The sequence below is a fragment of the Amaranthus tricolor genome, chromosome 12, assembly GCF_026212465.1.
Source record: "Amaranthus tricolor cultivar Red isolate AtriRed21 chromosome 12, ASM2621246v1, whole genome shotgun sequence".
In the NCBI taxonomy this organism is placed as follows: domain Eukaryota; kingdom Viridiplantae; phylum Streptophyta; class Magnoliopsida; order Caryophyllales; family Amaranthaceae; genus Amaranthus; species Amaranthus tricolor.
The window spans coordinates 4,656,401-4,679,451 of record NC_080058.1 but is presented as its reverse complement, the minus strand read 5'-3'; the positions used below and the strand labels follow the sequence as shown (position 1 = coordinate 4,679,451).

At 32.0% G+C, this 23,051-nt stretch overlaps 1 long non-coding RNA gene and 1 pseudogene across 2 annotated transcripts; both read right to left on the bottom strand.

Moving 5' to 3' along the window:
- Nucleotides 1-4,496: 4,496 nt before the first annotated feature.
- Nucleotides 4,497-22,556, bottom strand: LOC130828462 (peptide-N(4)-(N-acetyl-beta-glucosaminyl)asparagine amidase-like; annotated as a pseudogene).
- LOC130828932 (uncharacterized) lies at nucleotides 5,096-14,443 on the bottom strand. 2 transcript variants are annotated; one of them, XR_009047433.1, is made up of 9 exons: nucleotides 14,318-14,443; nucleotides 14,134-14,216; nucleotides 11,678-11,801; nucleotides 9,786-9,977; nucleotides 9,637-9,685; nucleotides 9,475-9,552; nucleotides 6,722-7,477; nucleotides 6,558-6,617; nucleotides 5,096-6,477 (listed from the first exon to the last, which is right to left on the bottom strand). It is a non-coding gene; the product is annotated as an uncharacterized LOC130828932 (long non-coding RNA). The 2 variants fall into 2 exon arrangements; XR_009047432.1 differs by lacking the exons at nucleotides 5,096-6,477; nucleotides 6,558-6,617; nucleotides 6,722-7,477 and adding an exon at nucleotides 7,496-8,036.
- Nucleotides 22,557-23,051: the final 495 nt, after the last annotated feature.

Here is a 23,051-nt window from a genome sequence, read left to right as displayed (position 1 = left end):
TGTTTTTATATTTTTTTGGGATATTATTAATGGTTCCCCTATATTATAGCACTTTATCAATGGTACCCACGAGTTTTTTTTTTAATTCCAATGGTACCCCTGTACTATACTGCTAATTACAGCCGTAACATCTTTGAACTTTTTTCCATTAAGTTGTCGTTAAATCTCGAATTTGACCTAACCATGGTTAGTTTCTTCTTCTTCTCTTTTCCCTTTCCTCTTCCTGCTCTCCTTCCATGACTGCTTCATCTCAAGCCCGACAATGATCAACCCGAATATGCATAAAAGAGCGAACAAACTTCTTCCCAACAAACGAAAACGATGGCCGAAATTTGTGAATTACTCTTGATTACTAACCTATAAAATAAAAAAAAAACAACTTGTAGCTAAGCTGAGAAAAAAATTTCATTTAAAAAAAAAAACCAGAGAAAAAATTTCCTTTTCCAGTTTAGTTCATATTAGTGAGGAGCACTAGTTTCTCATATCTTCTTTTCCTCTTTGAGCTTTGAAGATGCTTTCAATGGCGGTTCAACCTAACATCAATGCCATTGCTAAACCTTCAACATACCCATCTCCTAAACTATCCTTTAAACCCTTCAACGTTTCAACCTTTGCAAACCCAAAACATTTTTCTTCTCCTTCATTTCTTCACTTGAAGAAGAAAGATTGGAGCTTTTCTCTTTCTGCTGCTCCTGAAATCATTTCTGATGTATCCCTTTATAAAGCTTCTGTAGTTATTGATGATGAATTGCCTGTCAACAAAGAGGTTTTTTATTTTTCCCCTGTATTTTTAGGATCTTTTTTATTCTATATTCATGAAATTTGGTTATTTAATGTGGGTTTTCGTTTAATTTCTGTTTTGAGTGTGAATTAATTTATTATTTGAAATCGTTTAGGTGCTAGTTTGATGGTAAAGATTTTTTATTTTTTTTTTGTGAAATCCCACCTGAGTTGGGTGATTGGAAGAGCTTGTTATGTTTGGATTTGAATACCAATATGTTGAATGGGAGTATTCCTAAGAGCTTGAGATGAAGCAGGCATAGAAGGAAAGGAGGAAGAAAGAGGAAAAGGAAAAGGGAAGAAGAAGAAACTAATAATGATTAGGTTAAATTCAAGATTTAACGGTAACTTAAAGGGAAAAAAGTTTAAAAGTGTCACGATTGTAATTAGCAGTATAGTTTGAGGGTACTATTGAAAAACTCGTGGGTACCATTGATAAAGTGCTATAATACAGGGTTACCATTGATAATATCCCTATTTTTTTCGTGTATATTATATTTGTTATTTAGTTTTATATTTTTCTATATTTATTGTTATATTAATTAAAATAAAACCTAAAATCTAAATTATAAACTCCTAATTCTTATTAACTAACAATAAAATACTAATAATACACAGCCTTTGTCACAAAAGCCTTTGTCGCTAAAATGCTAAATAAAAATTATCGCCATCTTTGTCGCTAAATGAATTTCGTATTATAAAAAAAATTGAATATGTGTTATTATTAATAACAAATATTCATTTTTTTTCTTTAAATAATATTCACAACTCAAACATAAAATAATAAATAATAAATTGAGGTTTAAAAATAAAATTAATCATTAACTAAATTACATATATTACAAAAATTACATTACTATAATTAATCTATATACATAAATTAACATATTTTTACTATTCAATAAAAAAAAGGAAAAATTACCTTGAATAATCTAATCTTTTCATAATTTTCCTACAATAATTCCACCTATTGATTAACCATGAATAATTCCAACTTTAGAGGGTATTTGCCTAGAGTAAACTTGGGTATCCCAATAACCTATTATAGTAGGTAATTTGAAAATTAATGTAAAATTAAAGAAAAATTTAAAAAATTTACATAAAAAATTTCTGAATAATAAAAAAAATCAAATTTTTTTTAACATTTTTAAATATTTTATTCGACATCTAATTTTAATTTATCTTTATTTTTGAGAAAATAAAACTTGCTATTTCAAGTCATTCGGTGACCGAGTTTATTCTAGAAAAATACCTAGAATAAAAAAATTAAAAAAAAATCGTATACTACTTTTAGTATAATTATTATATTAAAAATAATATACGATTTTATTTTTTAAGATTATAAATATTATAATAATTATATAATTTCATAAAAAGAACATAAATAATAATTTCATTAAAGAAAATAGTAAAATAAAAACGAAATAACACAAGTAAACAATGCTAGTAATAATATAAACACAAAAAATTAAAAATGATAATAGAAAATCAAAATAAAATAACAAAATAGAAAATAGTAAAAAAAAACAGAAATTAGAAAAAAAAATTAAAAAAAGATAGCTCTTTGAAAATAATACTTAAAACTTTCTATTTGAAAAAAATTACAATAATGTCAAAAAAAATTAAAAAAATAAAAATAAAAACCATCCAACTTAAATAACCTAAAATAATAATGTCAAAAAAAAATTAAGAACAAAAATCTGTATCCAATAAAAAAACTTGGACAAAAAAAAATTATTGGAAATACTTGAATAAAAAAAATATAACTAGCTTTTTGAAAAAACATACCAAAAATAACATAATATAATAACAAAAATATCAAAAGAAAATAAAAAAAACAACCTATGAATCAAATAAAAAAACTTGGACAACAAAATAACAAAAATAATTATTTAAACATCCCAAAAAAATTATAAACGAAAATAACAAAACAAATATAAAATTATATGAAAAGAAAAAAAAATAAAAAACAACCCAATATATCTAACACTAAAAAAAAATAAAAAAAATAAAAAATAAAAAATAAAAATAAAAAAAAAAAACACTGACATAATTAACACCAAAAACATAAATTACTTAACATAAAACCAACAAATTACATAAAAAAAACTAAATAACAATCATAACAAAATTTAATCAAATAATATAAAATTACATAAAAAATTAATAAAAATTACAAAAATTACGAACAACCACCTCTTCTTGTCGCCTCCTTGTCACCTTCTTACCGAAAAATGAAGAAAATGGTAAAAAGGAGAAAGTAAGAGAAAGAGCTGGAAAAAAAGAGTTGAAATGAGAGAGTAATTAGAGAAAGGGATGTAAAATAAAAGAGTAAAAATGAGAGAGTAAGAGAATGAGATCTAAATAAATGAGAGTAAAAGAGATTGAGATGTAAAATTAGAGTTTAGAATGAGAGAGAAAGAGTGAAGGGTAGAGGATAAGTTGAAATAGGTTAATTTTGGAGGGTAAATCGGATGAAAATGAAATGTTTGAGTTTCAAAATTAAATTTTCTTGCTTTGGAATACATGGCGACTAAATGGGGACTTGTGTTTGGTCCCCAGTTGGCGACTAGATGGGACCAACATCTAGTCGTCCCATCTAGTCGCGAATGGCGACCAAATACCACATTTGTAACCATTTGATCGCAAACTCTGACGACCCAATTTACGTTAGTCGCTTGTCATCACCATTGCATTTATTACAACATACAAGTGATATAGTATTGAGTCATAACTCATCAAATTAATTGATGAGGTCAACATAGCTATGCGTATTTATCATTTTATGGTATTTTACACATTATTACGATCAATACATAGGAAAAAAAAATTGTAGTCATGTGTAATTTTGTTTTATTCGTCTTGCCATATATTTTAATAATATGAAAATTTTATAATTTTTAGTTATATATAACTTTTAGATATAAATAATTCGATAAACGCATCAGACTGCATAAATAGTTATTTGAGAGCAACTTTAATAAAACGGAGGAAGTATATATGTATGTAGCAATTTCCCAAATATAATTAATTTTTCCAAAATTTTCAAGTTTACTAGAACATCAAATATGATAATTTTGAAAGTTGATAAGTATAAAGTAAATTCACAAATATAAGCAACTAAATTTAATCTTTTAGGTTGCCACTATTTGAGGCGACTAACGAGTATGATTAATGACCTAAATATTTTGGTCTTGGCTTGAGTTGAGATTATTGTGCACGTACATGTCATTTTTAAACTCTAGATTTGCCCTGGTAAAAGCTGATTCGACCTGTTAACTCAACCTAAACCTAACCTGAAATTAATATTTTCTTAATATTCATAGGAAACACAAAATAAACAACAAAAAAAAACATAAAGTTTAAAATTAAAGCCTGAAAAATTAGATCTAATTAATATTAAAAACCTTAAAATGAAAACAAAAAATTATAAACAGAAAAAGTAGGTCAAAATCAAGTCGACTTGATCTGTTACAGGTGGGGTCAGGGTTGTAATTTTCAACCCAAACCAATTAACTAAACAGGTTAGGTTTGGGTCGAGGATATTATGACCTTTTAAATATAACCCGAACTCAAACCCGACCCAACCTAATCTATTTGACAGGTCTACCTATCTACAACATCAATATGAATTCAACAAAACATAACAATTGTTCTTTTATCAGTAATAATGTCTTGAATTGTAGTGAAATCCATTTTTATAACACTTCAACTACACGGTCATTCGACATAACAGTATTGCAAAATTCCACAATACAAACTATCAGATGTACACAACATTTGTTGGGTCCTTCTGCAGCCTAATATATTTTGAAACAAATACAACCCTCACATTAGATCATCCTAAAACCTAGAATTGGTTTTAATTGTCATATATCAAACTGGTACCTGCAATCAGTAATAACTAAGATTATTAAATTTATTTGATTCCTCTATATCATTCAACTGTTCTTTTTTTAGTCATGCCGTAATTTCTCCCCATATGGACACTTATTTCTTTCGGGATACAAGTCGATACTTCCAATTTGTAACCTGAAAGTTGAGTCAACATCTTTGACTGATAAAAAGGTGAACCTGCAAAGTTCACAATCTTAAAGGCTATCAATATTACTTTTCTGCGAAAGCAAGAGGAGAAATTAAAAGTGGTTGTGAGATACCTAAAGGCGTTTGATTGAGTGTTGCTTAATTCTATCTTGTACAGTTTGCGCTGAAAACGATTATCAAATTTCTGAGAAGTTTGTCTATCCAAAACATACCAGCTGGACCCTCCATCCTTGCTCCCTTCAAGAATCCTGATAAAGGTTCAGAAAATATAGCACCATGAAAATTCAGGAACAGAACTTGTTAATCAAGACCTAATAAATGTAAGGAACCTAGGATTGTAGGAACTCCTCCCACAGAAGATTGACAACTCCCCTAACAAAACAAAAATAAAAAAACAAATTATCATAGAGTCACCAGTATGTTCCAGTCTGATGTGGATGTGCGACCACTCTCCACCCACAAGTTTACCTACATCTATAAGCAATACCATGGGTTAGCTTTCTTGATATTCCATTTCTATTCAGTGTCGTGTGTGTATTTATGCCCGGAGCCTGAAGTGTATATTTTGAGGAGAAACTCAAGTCCTCCACCTCATTGGTCAAACACAATTTACTTTATCAAATACTCCCTCAGTGGCTTTGGTTTTGCTACAAACTAACAAAGTTACTCTGTTAATTTATAATTCGACAATAAGGCTAAACTACTAATGGATGGAGGAAATTTGTGAATAACACCAAGAGAGAATGATTTGGTGGTCAATATTAAAGGAGAATTTGGGTCCACAGCCGAAAATAGATATCTAGTTAAATCAAAGGAATGGTCCAAAATGAAAAATATAGCAAAACAAAAAGCACAGAGTATTAACAATGTACAATACATAGCAACAAACTAAGATTAGTCAATGATGTAAGAGGATGACTCTTGGAATGACAAATAAGAAGAAAAAAAACTTTAGAAGAAATTCAACCGCTTAGAAGATTTGTCTATTCACAACAGAATGTTTGATCATTCATCAAGAGCTAGAATAGAGATGAGAACATTGGAAATTGCAGGTAGCTCTATAGATGTTCTTTTAGTTCAGAGCTCTCAGACATCAGTCATATGGCAATATGTTATGAAGTCAGGTTAATGTGAATCCATGAATGCACCTCCAATCTTGGGATAGACTAGTCACTAGAGCCAAAAATCAAAAGCTGGTAGTCATACTTGTGTATCAGTCCGAAAAAAATAAAATATTATCATACTGCACCATTCCTTGAGAAGAGACCTGCATGGCCATCTTTAAAAGAACTTGTGCAAAAAGGGACTGGTTCATCACACTAAAAAGTGGACTTTAAGTGGCCCCATGCTGTCGAGTTTCGAAAACAAACCAGCTCATTGTAAAAGCACCATAAATGTGCAAGTTGAGCTCTGTACTGTTTGTTCATTCTAAAGAACCAGAATGTGTTGTCTCTTGTGTTTTCTAATAGTTAATGATCTATTCTACTTAATCCTTATCACAGGGTTAGAGGGAGGAATGATTACATAAACTTATTGTTAAATGATCATATCAGTCTATGGGATCTCTTTTTGAAGCGTCGTTGGCAGACATCAGCTCATATGCCGCAAGCATGCACATTTAACCCTCTTTCAGTTTATATGCAATCCAACCACCTAAAATGCCACAACTCAGAAGATTAAGAGATCAAAAGTTCAAATCACTGCCAATGTCTTAATAAATGAGTAAATCACACCTTTTGCTCCATTCTGTTCTCCCACTTTGACAACTGTAACCCATCAAAAGCTGACGTAGACTGCAAAAACAATTTATGTTCACACCAGCATAAAAGAACTTGGAGAATAATCCTCATGCCAGACGTATAACAACAAACAAGAAACAAACAATTAGTCAACTCACAATTCCAAAAGGAAGCTCTTCTCCACTGGCAAGGACCGAGCCTGAATGTATTCTATTCAGTCTCAAAAGCGGCAAAGAGAGAGAATCTTATCCAATGCTGGTTGATTTAGCAAGGCTCTAGATCACATCATTTAGAGCGTCTAATGCAACAGGCAAAGCCAATGAAGCCTTTACAGGATGGCCAACCAAATTTTAAAACACCTCATTTTTTGTGTCCAGCTCACACTTCAATTGTAGGATGTCTAGTAGCTCACCAAAATAGGCAACAGATTATGCAAAAAAGGTTGTAAAACAAGTGAAGATTTGATCGTCTTTCCAGACTTAAATGAACACTTTTGAAAAACTATTAAGATTCTTCTTAAGGTCTTTAGGGCATCAATCACACTGGAGATTGAGAAAAAACTTTCAACAACTTTGGACAAGGTTAGGCCCAATGCATCATAAATGTTAGACACATGCTCATCCACACACAAACGAACCGGACAAGAGGAGCAACTCAAACCATCCCTCCCAGCATATTCTGACCTTGAGATGCACCATTGATTGTCCCCACTAAGTCTCCCAGTCCCCAGGAAGTGAAATAGCAGTATCAGCCTTGGAGTGAAGATCTCTTTCTAAACTTTCGTTCTCAAGTTTATGATGTTCTTCAAGCATCGAAATGACTTCTGGTTTTAAACCTTTTCGGCATTGTTTGGTTAGTCTTTCTAGAATGGTGTATAAAACTGTCTTTGTAATCATATTTCCACGGGTTAGCACCTGTAATAAATTTTTAAGGATATGACAGCGTAATCGACGACGGAACAATAAAAGATCAAGAACAAAAACAAAATTTGGCAGCCAATAGATGACATCTACATTATTTGCCAAATTATTTCATCAGTTTCTGACATACGAACATTCATAATTTTTCAAAGCAACAAGAACACAAAATGTAGCACAAAAGAGAAGAGAATAAGGACTGCATATGATTTTGCAATTCAAGATCCAGCGAATATTTTCCGTAGCCAAATCCTAGATCCAAATTCCATATAACGTTAAACCACGGACCAGAAAATTGAACTGTAATGTTTAAAAAGGTACAAATCCTGGGTACTATTGCAGATAAGATGATATGTCACAGCTTCGGGGTATAAGCCACATACATGGCTACTGTAATCCAATCCAAGAATTATAAAAAAAGCAGACATAAGACTGGAAGGCCAAAATACTTGAGGTCAATCATTCACTTCTATCCCAGACTCGGAATTTCTAGATAGCAGCAGATTAATGCTGGTCTTCAATCTTTTTCAGACCCTTCATATCTGTTGTCTCGACGCTGAATTGGAAAGAAACAATCAGCTTATCAATCTCAAATGAAGCAACAGTATTCTCTAAAAACAAAGAACATAGCGGTAATCACATGTGAACACAAGCACCTATGATGATAAACGGCCCTATAGTGCACCGACACTGTTAATTAAACCCCAATGACCATTTTTGGAATCTGTCGCTCAACTTATTTCACTAAACTGAATCAAACCATCAAGTTTCATTTAATCCATATAAGTAATGGGCAGTTTTTTAAGAGAGTAATGGAAGATTGCATGGAGCAAGAAGAGGCGCAACATTTCATAAGCAAAGTCTGTTTACAGTGTAGCTGTACAATCAGAATAGAAAGGAGTGGTTGGAATCAGTTATAAAAAATAAAAAAATAAAAAAACTTGGGGGATCATCTAGGTCTGCTAGCCAGTACAGAACTGGTCACCTATAAACAGAAATACAGAGCAGATAAGGGACGCTCTGACTGGCGGCCCGCAAAAAATAGCCAAACATCTTTCTTGAGTGTAAACTGTAAATAAAGCAGAGTCCAGCTCAGTCACGAGCAGACAGTGAGGGTTCCCGAGCAATTTCAATCCTGGTCTTTAGTTACACCCTAACGATGTATGCTCCAACAGGAAAGTGAAGCATAGATAGTTTCAACAAAACCAATCAATCTCTCTCTTCAAGTGGCCGATTCAAGTTTGCAATCAGTTACAAATCCTATAGATAAGCATTTTGTACCACTACGAGCTCTTATACTGCAGAGCCCATGCAGTAAAACTGTAGAAGTATCATCACGTCTAAATGCGCTGAGAGCTGAAATCAGCAACACCATCACTCTGAAGAATGCTCCATGCATATCAAAGATCCTGATTTGCGCATTATGATTAAGGCTTCAACTGACTTATGGCTACACATCTCAAATCACTCAACATAAGCAGCCACATAACACGGTAACTTGACTGTTTCTCACACGTGTAAAACTTTAAAATCAATACTAACTGCAACGGTACAGCGTAAAGAAAACCACATCGTATCATGTGGTTTCTGCCAATATTTGGTGGTATAGAAACTACAAACTACATCATCTTCGTTGCCGTGTCATTGTGACCATTCACAATCTTGATCGAAACTGCAATTGTGAACTATGATATGCACCCACGAGCTACAATTTGGAAATATGTGAACTGCTATGTGCAGGTTTTAAGAAAAAGAAAAATAAAACTCTCACGAAGCTAAACCTGCCTTTAGATCTCAAAATGAAGAATCGCCTATAGAACCTCAAGAATCGGTCCTCTATCATACTTATGGAAGAACATAAAATCAGAGATTTGCATAAACAATACTACAGGAGCAAATAATGAACAATACAAAATCCTGGAGCAGCAAAACTACTAGCATGCCTAGAACAAATTATCAAGATGTAATAATGACAAAGAAAGAGGATAACTTACGTTGTTCCATAGAGAGCTCTTTTTTGAATCTTGGTCATCTCTGCCTCAGACTGATTATCTTCAATAAAAATCGTTAAGCTGATATAACCAATGAAACAAAAGTCAGCATAATATTATTATACAGAGTAAAAACACAAAAGTCAATTTGGCAATTCATCATACCAGCGAACATTTTTTGGAATTTGACATACTTCAAAACTACAGGTTTTCCCTGCAATGGATAATAGTACCCACGGTAAGAAAATGATGACTTCTATTAAGGTGGTTTAAGTGTTAAAAAGTTTCGATAATTAGAAACAGGGAGCTGTTACCTTAAGATTCTCAGTTGATAAAACAGCTGTATCACTTGTAGGGAAGTCATTAACATTATTGTCATAACATTTGCCAGATGTAAGATAGAGAAAGTAATCAAAGCTTCTTCAGTAGAGAGATACACATAAACATAAGAACATACCTGAATCCCATATGCTCTCTATTTGAGTAAAGTTTGACAGTTTTAGGACCTGAAAATGAAGACTTCAGAATTCTGACAACATACTAAAGTTCTAGGGGAAGGCACAGTTAAGAGGTCACATTAACTGCACCCAAGCAAATGTATAGTCAAAAACAATAAAAGGCCATACGCTTCTCCATCATAATACGGAAAGTGCTTAAATAATGTTGAGCTTCAAGCATTTCAGTTCTGAATTGATTCACAGACTTCAATCAAAGGCCAGATGTAGAAGGTGCAGAACACAACCATGCATAGCTAATAGCATTGATCTTTTGTCTATACCTTTAAATATTTCTACTTATCAAACCATATGATAGCCTAATTTACATCAATTGCTTTAGCGAGAAAACTTTTCATGAGGCCAATGGTAATATAAAAAAATTGTTCATCAAATCTAGGCATTCTGCCACGGGACATATTTTATCTACCACAATGGATGTGCAAACCTTCAAATTTCCCCTACATATACGTCTTTAGTATTTATGAACACATCCAAAACTGTATTTTGCGCATATATCCACTTTAATCTATTCCAAACCAAAGATTCATCCTAACTTTAGTACATCTCTTGCTATCTTAACCTACTCTTTCTCCCTCTTTCCCACCAATGCTGCCCGTGACCAACACGAGACATGAAGAAGCAATCTTCACATTATACACAAACAAACACATGAGAAAAGAGATGGACGAAGGAATCTATATAAGTGTTTTTAAAAAAGAATTAATAAAGCAAATCTCAGATGCTACTACCACATACTTTTCTTTTACTACTTTTAACTCTACAAAATTAGAATAAATCCCTATGACTGATTCAAACGTATATTCTTTGTCCCACCTCATCTTCCCTTATGATTTCTCGTGTCACTCCTCTTTACCTTATTCCTTTTATTGTCCCTCCTTGTTAGTATATTGCATCATTTTTTTTTCTTTTTATAGATTACAAATCAGCCTTTCTTCTTCTACATTGTCTCTCTTCGACCATCATATCAATAAATTCAATTCGAGAAAAAAATGTTCATCTATGAAATTATATATAACAAATGCTACACGAATAGAAATTCAAGTGTTATACTCTCCCTTTCTATACACCTCACCTTGAAGTCATTCATCAAAAGCAAAATCCACTTTTGTTAAATTTCTTTTTAGCTTACACTTTGAATTTAAATTACAATTTTTAGAGCTTTTCTAACCTTTAAAAACCATTACCAATAACCAATGGATAATTCAAAATATAGCCCTTTCCTTGCACGGGAAAAAAATACATGTATAATTCAATAAGCATAGTATAAACTAGAATAATCAATTTTCAATTGCCAGGTCGAAAAAAATGCACACGTTGTGTTTTAGACAAGTATAAGCAAGACAAATGCAACCTCCTAAAGTCAACAACGTAAGCATGTAGCAATAGCATCAATTGATCGTAAGGCATGATAAAGAATCAAAATACATAATGAAAATATGTTCCATGATGATTAACTGATTATAAACAAGTGAAACCAGAAGAAAATTTCCACAAGATAACACACCAGTAATAGCCTGCTTAACTGATATGTTTCAAGGAAACAAGATAAGAGCACGATTAATAGGTCTAAAACATGCAACTTTTCCTTCTCAATCCCTTTCTTTCATTACTTTTGTCAGAAGTTTGGGTCTGGGGTTGGAGTTGAAATTGGGCGGGGGAGGAAACAATTCTGATAAGTTTATAGTCACCTTCCTCTTCTGGTCCTTTGATAACAATACAATGCAACTTTATGACTTGCGTAAATGGTATATAGATCAAAAGTTGCTCATCAGCATCACTCTCTAGATTCAAACCCTCATCTTCAAGGTAACCCTAATTCACAAACAACACAGCTTGTAAGGCACATTATGATAAATAATAATAGTCAAAAACTCAAAAGCCAAATTAAAAAGCAAGCAAAGGTCAACAATTGTAGATTCAAACCCTCATCTTCAAGGTAACCCTAATTCACAAACAACACAGCTTGTAAGGCACATTATAATAAATAATAATAGTCAAAAACTCAAAAGCCAAATTAAAAAGCAAGCAAAGGTCAACAATTGTCAATGTCACTTGTCCTTGTTGATAACAAAATTGATCAAGTGTGGGGAAGTAACTTTTATACAACATTTTCGACTTTGACAAAATACCTTTGTTAGACATAAAAATAAAAAATTAGCTATCTTTAATATTCATAGTACTCCAGTAACCACCAATACTCCACGGATTTTGTTTCCTTGAAACACGTTGTATGGCCCAAAAATTGCTCATGTCTCACTGTAATTCTCCTTGTAGTCCCTAATACTACTCAGTTCTCTTTAAACTAGGCAACAAATATCCTTCCTGATATCATTCATCCTCCTTCTCTTAACAATTCAATGAGATGGTGCTTATTAATAGTCAAAATCAAAGATTTCCTACTCCTCCATATTCAACGTTGCCCCATAGGTTTCAAGATGGGCTAATCCCTGATTCATAATTAAAGTATCATTGTTTACAACATGTAGTTATAATTTTAAATATTACAACCTCATAATTAAAGGTAGATCCACCCCATCGTAAAAGGTGTGAAATATGATTTCACATGTTTGAGTCATTGTGATTAATAACTTCAGAGCTTAGACTAAGGTAATTGGAAGGGGCACAGAAAATTTCCAAATTTTGCTAAGAACAAGTTGTGCTTCTTAGTAATTTACTTTATTATTAGGTTGAGGTAGCCATTCTTACCTATGTTGGTCAATTATGTAATTGGGTATCTGCTATGAACTAGAATCTTAAACATGTTGATAGACAATTGAAGAAGATAGTGTGGAATTGTATTACAAAAAATATAGCAGATAGTGAAGATATTTTCAAGATTTTCTGGAAGTTTGAAACTCCCAAAAAACTAAACAAAGTAGAACAAACTTTTAAATTCATTACGGCAATCCTTTCTCCCTAATTTCCTATATTAATTACACTATCTCGGAACCTTGTACAAACTATCTCTAACTCAAGTCTTGGCCTCTTCGACAAGCCTTTTGCTTGAGCTAATTTCCACTAATTTGTTATAAACCATTTTGAGCTAAATTTCATCAACAAAAAAAAAAGTTGCACAAAACATTAATTTCAACAGAAATTATAAATCAATGAAAATGAGGGTACAAACTTCAATTCCTATGATAGGCACCTTAACATAAAAGCCATAGAAAAAAAAAAGAAATAGAGGTGAAGGACAACGAAGGCAGAGGTAACGATTATCTAGAGTCTAGACAAATGTATACATTACTAGATATCTTCATTCCAACTCACATATGCCATACCTAGGCTGAATCTTCGACACTCATTAGGGTACAAAACATATTATTTTGGGCCAAAATCAAGGAAATTTTTTGGAATGTAGCAACGTCGGCCACGTGGACAAGACACAAGTACTCAAGTGCTAGGAACTAGGAAAAATATGACATCTGCTCAAAGGCACTTATGACTCTGTGCCTAGGCAAGAAATCGTTTATGGTCGATCATAATTCCCAAAACAATCTTATTTCTTGTGTACTATATTGAAAAACTTAAAACAGCTTCTTGCTTCTTCTCTTTTAAGGTTGTGATAGCCAACAATTCTATGAACATCTGTCCATAGCACCAGAAGAACCATAGCCATCAATCTTTTGAACGCTAGTACAACTATACTTGCTTTATTATAGTCAAGGCTTGTTTCGAATTCCACATAGCCAAAGTAGTACAACAATTGATTAATCAAAGTTCAACTAATGAAGTCTCAACCCCCAGCTATAACCAAAAGTCGAATTTGATTTTAATTGCCCTCCATTACTATTTTACTATGTTCTCAATCACCCTAGGTCACAAGTCACAAACTTGTTGCTATTACAAAGGTAAGGTTGGTACATCTGACCCCCCAAATCCCGCATAATGGCGTGCTGTGGCTACTGCTGTTCTCAACTGCTCTACCACAACTTCAAAATAATTCAAGACATTCCTGCATTCTCTCAGAAAAAGATTTATTTGCAAACACAATATACTGTTGAATGTTGATAACCTAGAACAAATTATCATTTTTAAAAACCCGAATTATCAATTGGGTATGAATTTCGTGCGCATAAGCTCTCAAATGATTCATTCAACGCAATAATTCAAAAAAAGTGAACACATTGAGAGAAGAACCTACTTGAGAGCATTGGCAATAGAGTTACTGCTCTTCTGATTGAGACATTCGACTTCACGCCAGTCTATATGCTCCAACAAATCCACCTTTCAACATCAAAAGCAATAATTATAATTATAACAATAAATTACTAGAAAAATTTGTTGGAAAAGAAAAACGACTGTAAGACAGAAAAAAGGAGATATACTTGGTTTCTGTGAATTGCAGAAGCGGATTCGGCAGCCATGGCAGGCAGACAAAAAACAATAGCGAGAGAAGAAGGGAACACGGAGAGAAAAAAGAATATGAGCGTAGCTACTTTTCTCCAAATTTCAATTTCGCTCAAGACAAAAATTTGATCCAGATGGTTTCATTTAATTTAAAATATATCTTAGTCAGATCAATTAAAATAAAAAATTTTAATTTTGACTTATTAGTAATCAATTTTGATATTAAATTGATCAATTTCTATCTAAATATGGTTATGTTTTCACAATTTCAAAATAGAGTTAATAAAATGATATTATTTTATCATTCCGTAGATGAATTTTCAAACAACAAATAAACGGTCAATAACATTATTAATAATAGTGCTAAAACATTGCACAATACAAATACTATTATTCAATGCAACATGATGGTTCTAATGGAACAAAAGAGTACTTGTACTCTTTAATCAACTATCAATAATAGTGATATTGTTCTTTCCTCAACAGTATCGGTTCATAATAGACTTGGAAATAAAGTTGTAAGTGTAGTATTTGCTTACTTTAGACGAAATTCAACCACTTAGAAGATTTGTCTATTCACAACAGAATGTTTGATCATTCATCAGAGCTAGAATAGAGATGAGAACATTGGAAATTGCAGGTAGCTCTATAAGTGTTCTTTTAGTTCAGAGCTCTCAGACATCAATCATATGGCAATATGTTATGAAGTCAGGTTAATGTGAATCCATGAATGCACCTCCAATCTTGGGATAGACTAGTCACTAGAGCCAAAAACCAAAAGCTGGTAGTCATACTTGTGTATCATTCCGAAAAAAAAAACAAATATTATCATACTGCACCATTCCTTGAGAAGAGACCCGCATGGCCATCTTTACAAGAATTGTGCAAAAAGGGACCGGTTCATCACACAAAAAAGTGGACTTTAAATGGCCCCATGCAGTCGAGTTTCGAAAACAAACTAACTCATTATAAAAGCACCATAAATGTGCAAGTTGAGCTCTGTGCTGTTTGTTCATTCTAAAGAACCAGAATGTGCTATCTCTTGTGTTTTCTAATAATTGATGATCTATTCTAATTAATCCTTATCACAGGGTTGGAAGGAGGAATGATTACATAAAATTATTGTTAAATGATCATACCAGTCCATGGGATCTCTTTCTGGAGCATCGTTGGCAGACATCAGCTCATATGCCACAAGCTTGCAAATTTGACCCTCTTTCAGTTTATATGCAATCCAACCACCTAAACGGCACAACTCAGAAGATTAACAGATCAAAAGATCAAATCATTACCAATGTCTTAATAAATGAGTAAAGCACACCTTTTGCTCCATTCGGTTCTTCCCACTTTGACAACTGTAACTCATCAAAAGCTGACGTAGACTGCAAAAACAATTTATGTTCACACCAGCATAAAAGAACTTGGAGAATAACCCTCATGCCAGACATATAACAACAAATAAGAAACAAACAATTAGTCAGCTCACAATTCCAAAAGGAAGCTCTTTTCCACTAGCAAGGACCGAGCCTGAATGTATTATATTCAGTGTCAAAAGCGGCAAAGAGAGAGAATCTTTTTCAATGCTGGTTGATTTAGCAAGGCTTTAGATCACATCATTTAGAGCATCTAATGCAACAGGCAAAGCCAATGAAGCCTTTACAGGATGACCAACCAAATGTACAAACACCTCATTTTTTGTGTCCAGCTGACACTTCAATTGTAGTATGTCTAGTAGCTCGCCAAAAATAGGCAGCAGATTATGCAAAGAAGGTTGTAAAACAAGTGAAGAATTGATCGTCTTTCTAGACTTAAACGAACACTTTTGAAAAACTATTAAGATTCTTCTTAAGGTCTTTAGGGCATCAATCACACTAGAGATTGAGAAAGAGCTTTCAACAAATTGGGACAAGGTTAGGCCCAATGCATCATAAATGTTAGACACATTTTCATCCACACACAAACGAACTGGACAAGAGGAGCAACTCAAACCATCCCTCCCAGGATATTTTGACCTTGAGATGCGCCATTGCTTATCCCCACTAAGTCTACGAGGAAGTGAAACTGCGACATCAGCCTTGGAGTGAAGATCTCTTTCTAAAGTTTCATTCTCAAGTTTATGATGTTCTTCAAGCATGGAAATGACTTCGGGTTTAAAACCTTTTCGGCATTTTTTTGTTAGTTTTTCTAGAACTGTGCATAAAAGTGTCTCTGTAATCATATTTTGGCGGGTTAGCTCCTGCGATAAAGATATGATAGCATAATCGACGACAGAACAATAAAAGATCAAGAACAAAAACAAAAACAAAATTTGGAAGCCAGTAGATGACATCTACATTAGATTACCTCATGCCACTTTCTTGTGTAACGTTTTGTAACATCATATAACCCATCTTTGGCAATAGCAATCACATAGTTCAATTTTTTTATCCCACCTACATTATGATGAAACAACAATAAATATGCAAACAAGAAGTACTAGTCATTCAAAAATCCACTTTAACACGAAAAATAATAGAGAAGAAAATATGCAGACAACAATAAAACTAGATGTACCCTTTCTCATACAACAATGGATTGTTTAAATTCCTTCACAAGGATCAAGATGCATCCACCTGAAAAATAAAAAATACAAATTCATCCCAAATCAGACCTCCAAATGCAATGATAAGACCATGAAAAAAAGAAAAATAATACAATGAAAGAAGAGCAACTTCAAGCAGCTATCCATTAAAGTTTCACCAATGCTTTTGAGATTATAATACACAGTTCTATTATATCATCTTTTTGAAATTCAGATCATATTATCTGAACTCGATTTTTATGAAGAAAAACTAAACTTAAGCTATTAAAGCAAGAATTTACTACTCGATATTTCTCCTATGTTTCTGGAATGACGATTAAAAATTATAATAAATGTAAATTTTAGATTGAATTGACTAGAGAGAAAAAAAAGTGACAGAAGAGGGATGGATAGAGAAAAGGTTTGCATGGCAGACCGTGTTTTGTTTATATGTTAAAAGAGATAGGCAAAAAACAAATAGAGGCACTATTTGAAGAGAGTGCAAAACAAAGTGGACGGAGTGCCACATACATTGCATATTGAGCAATCTTTACCAAAATGCGTAAGAGTTAAGCACTAGTTGATTTTTGAAAAGACATACTGCTAACTCGAGGGGATATCAATAATTTAACATAGGCCTTTAGGTCTTGTTTGAATTGAAAAAGAAGCAGAGCTAGTAAACAATATAATCAAACAGCCAGATACAATTAGCATGAAGTTTATTGCTCAAATCAAATCACAGTGGTTCAAATTTTCCACGTGATAAGGACCACTATCAAAACACATACATATTCTCGAAGCTGTATGAATAAGCTTACCTCCCTAAACAATGTGAAAAACATTATGTGCAGACATGGTCCGTAAAATCAAAAATCTGAAATAGTACACATGTAAGCTAAATGTTCTTTTTCAAACTTACCAAAGAAAAACGGCATCACCGTGACGACTTTTGCAAGCAAAGTGCAAGTCTTTTGTCATATAACTGGTAAATGTTGCTAAGGATTAGATATAGTAAAATGAAAATCAGGGAGGTAATCATCAAAATGTGAAGCATTAGGTGTGGTATAAGTGAAAGAGAACGGTCCAAGAAACAAAAACTTTAAAATAAATTAAGGGCATTATTATTTGTCGCCACCCTTTTCATTTTATCGCCACCCCCCCTCCTAATGAAATTACGAATTTGCCCTTGATTTTTAAAAATTTACAAATTTGCCATTGAGTTAATAACTTTTCATTTTCATTTTTTTTAAATTTTTATTAATTATTCTTATTTATATTATTATTGTTATTATTATTATCATAGTTATTATTATTATTATTATTATTACGGTTATTATTATTATTATTATAACGATTATTATTATTACAGTTATTAATAATAATAATAATAATAATAATAACAAAAATAATAATAAAAATTAAAAATTAAAAATTAAAAAAAAAATACCAGTCGCACAAAAACGTGCGACTGAAAGTCGCACAAACCAGTCGCACGTTTTTGTGCGACTGTCAGTCGCACGTTTTTGTGCGACTGTCAGTCGCACGTTTTTGTGCGACTGTCAGTCGCACGTTTTTGTGCGACTGGTATTTTTTTTTTTTTTTTTTATTATTTTTATTATTAATATTGTGGTTGTTATTATTATTATTATTAAATTATTATTTTTGTTTCAATTATTATTGTTATAATTGATGTAAGAAAGAAAGCATAAAATTTTATTATTAGAGGAAACCCAAAATACAAATATTGGCTAGATTATAGATATTAGGAGTTTATAAATTACTCCAATATAGAAAATCTTAGCCAAAACAAATTTTTTTGGGATGATGCAAAACTAATGCCCAAGACTCCTTTTATAAGGAGAAGAATAACAAGCCTTTGTTATTCTTCCGATGTGGGATAATGATAAACATTAATCTTCCAATGTGGGATAATGACAAACATCAATCTTCCAATGTAAGGTTATGTCTTGAATCCCACATTGGAAGATTGATGTTTGTCATTATCCCACATTGAAAGATTAATGTTTTTCATTATCCCACATTGGAAGATTAATGTTTTTCATTGTCCCACATTGGAAGATTAATGTTTATCATTATCCCACATCGGAAGAATAACAAAGGCTTGTTATTCTTCTCCTTATAAAAGGAGTCTTGGGCATTAGTTTTGCATCATCCCAAAAAAATTTGTTTTGGCTAAGATTTTCTATATTGGAGTATTTTATAAACTCCTAATTTCTATAATCTAGCCAATATTTGTATTTTGGGTTTCCTCTAATAATAAAATTTTATGCTTTCTTTCTTACATCAATTATAACAATAATAATTGAAACAAAAATAATAATTTAATAATAATAATAATAACAACCACAATATTAATAATAATAATAATAAAAATAATAAAAAAAAAAAAAAAAAAAATACCAGTCACACAAAAAAGTGCGACTGACAGTCGCACAAACCAGTCGCACAAAAACGTGCGACTAGTTTGTGCGACTGTCAGTCGCACGTTTTTGTGCGACTGGTATTTTTTTTTTATTATTTTTTTATTATTTTTATTATTATTATTATTATTATTATTATTATTATTATTAATAACCGTAATAATAATAACCGTTATAATAATAATAATAATAATAATAATAACCGTAATAATAATAATAATAATAATAACTATGATAATAATAATAACAATAATAATATAAATAAAAATAATTAAAAAAAATAAAAAAAAATGAAATTGAAAAGTTATTAACTCAATGGCAAATTTGTAAATTTTTAAAGATCAGGGGCAAATTCGTAATTTCATTAGGAGGGGGGTGGCGATAAAATGAAAAGGGTGGCGACAAATAAGAATCGGGTAAATTAATGCTCAACAATAGTTTATATCATCATATTACTTTTGTTTTTTTTGCTTTTTATTTTTGAGCAGTCACTGACACAACAAAAGAACATCTTAAATACAAAATCTTCTTTGAAGCAATTGACATGATACACTCAATTAGGCAATACTGTCATGCAAGAACAAGCAGAAAACTGAACTTAATAGCTATATTAAATCAACTTGGAGCATGTTTGATGCAACAAGATTTCAACATACAATTGCTCCAATGCCATTAAGTGGCTCCCTAGGGTGGGGTTGGGGGTCGGATGTACCAACCTTACCCTTGTTATACACTCCTCATTGATAATAAAAAGGTTGTTTCCGTTTGACACTAGATAGTAAGCACCATTTTCAACTTCACGTAAATAAGAAGTATGCATGATCCAAAACCCAAAAAATAAATGAAATGAAAGGGTTAGGCAAGGGAATGTAATAAATTTAACTTCTATTTCATACTATGTTAACGTGTTTGGTTCAACATTCTCAAAACGCTAATTTCTCCCCTTAAACATGAAGTTGGTTCACTATCGAGGCAACAATGACATTCAAGGGATATGGTCGTATTCCCACCACTCCTCCTTCTCCTTCCTTGTCTTTACTTCATGGAGATGAAAAGGACTAAAATCAGGTGCTATCAGATAAAACAACAGGAATTTAAACTTCATCAAACTCTAAATCCACTCCATCCTTCACTTCTCCAATCAGAAGAGGACCATTGTTCCTTTGACTTCGCCAAAAAGTAAATACAAGAATCCAATGAGTTTGACATTTCAGTAAACCTGAAGAAGATAACATTGCTACCATTCAATGTTGTCCTTAGTTGTTAAGTCATTGATTTGCCATATTAGAGACCATTATCATCGGATCTGATCATGTAACATCAAATTTAGAAAGGTCTTCGTCAGTCTACTTTCTAACGCCTCACCCCAGGCTAATTCAGAAGTCAGTTATGGTGTCAACACTTCTTTCTCTCCCCCCCCTCCCCCAAGTGCTTGTGATGAAAAAATTAATGCTAATTGGAGAGTCCTATTCTCTCTAGAGGCTAGTGCTTGCAGAAACGAAAGAAATCCAAACTTCGGAGTCAAAAGTGTTTTCTCCCACATAGAAACTGAAGTCTAAACTAAACTTGTTAGAGTTTATTAGAATTAAAGCGAACTAATTAGAGCTTATTGCGCAATGAAAAATGAAAATATGAAAATAAAAATGGAAGTTTTACTATACAACAAAATAAATATTTTACTACTTTTTCTTGCACTGAAATGACTTATCAACCTACAAAAATTAGTCAGTTTATCTCCTTTTTCAACCCGTTACTTAGACTCGTACACCCATTGAAACAGCCGAAACCAGCGTAAACAGTATAATAATACTTTCTATAAAGCTCGCTAGCCACATCAAACCAATATAAGAGTAACTAAAAACTTTGCACAATTTAAACTTAAATAGTTACAAACCATTTATAATCCTAACTGATGATTACAAAACATTTGGTACTTAATCTAATTCTATCAATTTTACAACACATGATTCTTTAAAATATCATTACAAATTAACTTTCCTAAAATGACGTCCTCGCTATCGCAGCACATAACACATAAGAGCAGCAAAAGTCCATCCATATTAGAGTTAACCTGAGAGTGCATCTATCCCCTGTAAGGGATAGGCCCCATCAAAAACTGTCAACAATTGAATTGTTGAGTAATCCAACAAACTATTATATTTATAAACAAATCATTAATAAACATCTCCAATTTAATCTTTTCCTCATTTGGTAACTCCTTGTAAAACATTAATTTAACAAAACCCAAACTCTTTTAAAAGATCGTTTGGTATCGACATAAATACGACTAAGAACCTTTAGTTCATAGTGAATCAAAGATACGACCTTAAATTTAAGAATTAATAGCGAAATCAAAATACGGCTATTATTTTACAAGTCAATAGCAAAACAATACGGCAAATAAAATATATGATTTCATTGCGAAACAAAAAAAAACTTTATATACCAAACGTATTTATTCAAAACTTATATTAAAACAATAATATAACAACACTTTAAAACGTAGGAATATATGGACCGTCAGGAAGTAGGCTTGATCTAAATCCTGAGAACACGGGTGATCGTCATCACCGAAAATACGGTTCTTGCAAGAACGAAATGGGATTGGGGGCTCGAGACCGATCCGAATAACCATTACCTATTATCAAGCTATAGGATTTCACAATAATCTGGATATAAATATTCGTTGCCAATTCCCAAAAACGGACGTTTTTCAATGTCGAACATTTTAATATAAAATGAATCAATAAGTCACTTGATTTTCTTTAAAATGAATGATCATAACTCATTTTCATAGTACAATATTCAAAAGCTCATATTTATAAAATTGTGAACATACAAAATATAATTTTGATCAATAACTAGAAGCAAAGTCAAACAAAGTCAAAATCCAAAGTTTCGAACACCAAAAATTATACGATTTTGCTCAAATATCAATAGCAGTAATACCACACCTTATATAAGGTAACTTGAACTTTGAAATACTTAAATTAAATTTAAAAGATAGTAGTATTTGTAAGATTACCTCTCTATGCCATGAATAACAATCAATAATTAACATATCCATCAAATCATCATCAACAATCACATAAGAGCTTGAGTTACCATTAATGGAGTTTAACCAATTTGATACCAATCTAAATCCCAATACCCATCTTATATCATATTCAAATAATATCAACTAATCAAATACCCAATTAATACTTACATTCCCATATTTGATATTTGAACCAAATACCCAGATTAATCAAATAAGAACTCATAACTCAACAATATCAATCAATAAAACCCAATTGAAAAAAAAATAATAACCCTAAATTGATCTTAAATACCCAATAAATAACCTTAAACAATTGATTAAAAGAATACCTAATTTATTTCATAGCCTCTAATCTCATTTTATAAATTCCGTATTAGTACCATTTCAGGACACATCGTTACTAAAATAGGCATAACTTTCTCATACGAACTCATTTTGAGGCGATTCAAGTTCCCAGGCGACCGCAACTCGAAGCACTACAAATCATATGAAGAAACTAAAACCCAAAACTTATCAGAAGATATTCAAAATTTATTAAAAACAGAAAGATCAGAATAACACTTATTAAATAAGATGAACTTTTATTTTTCTATAACGTGCGGAGGAAGATGCTGTTGAGATGAGACATAAAAGGGATTTACATGAGTGATTTGAGTATGATAAAGCTCTTT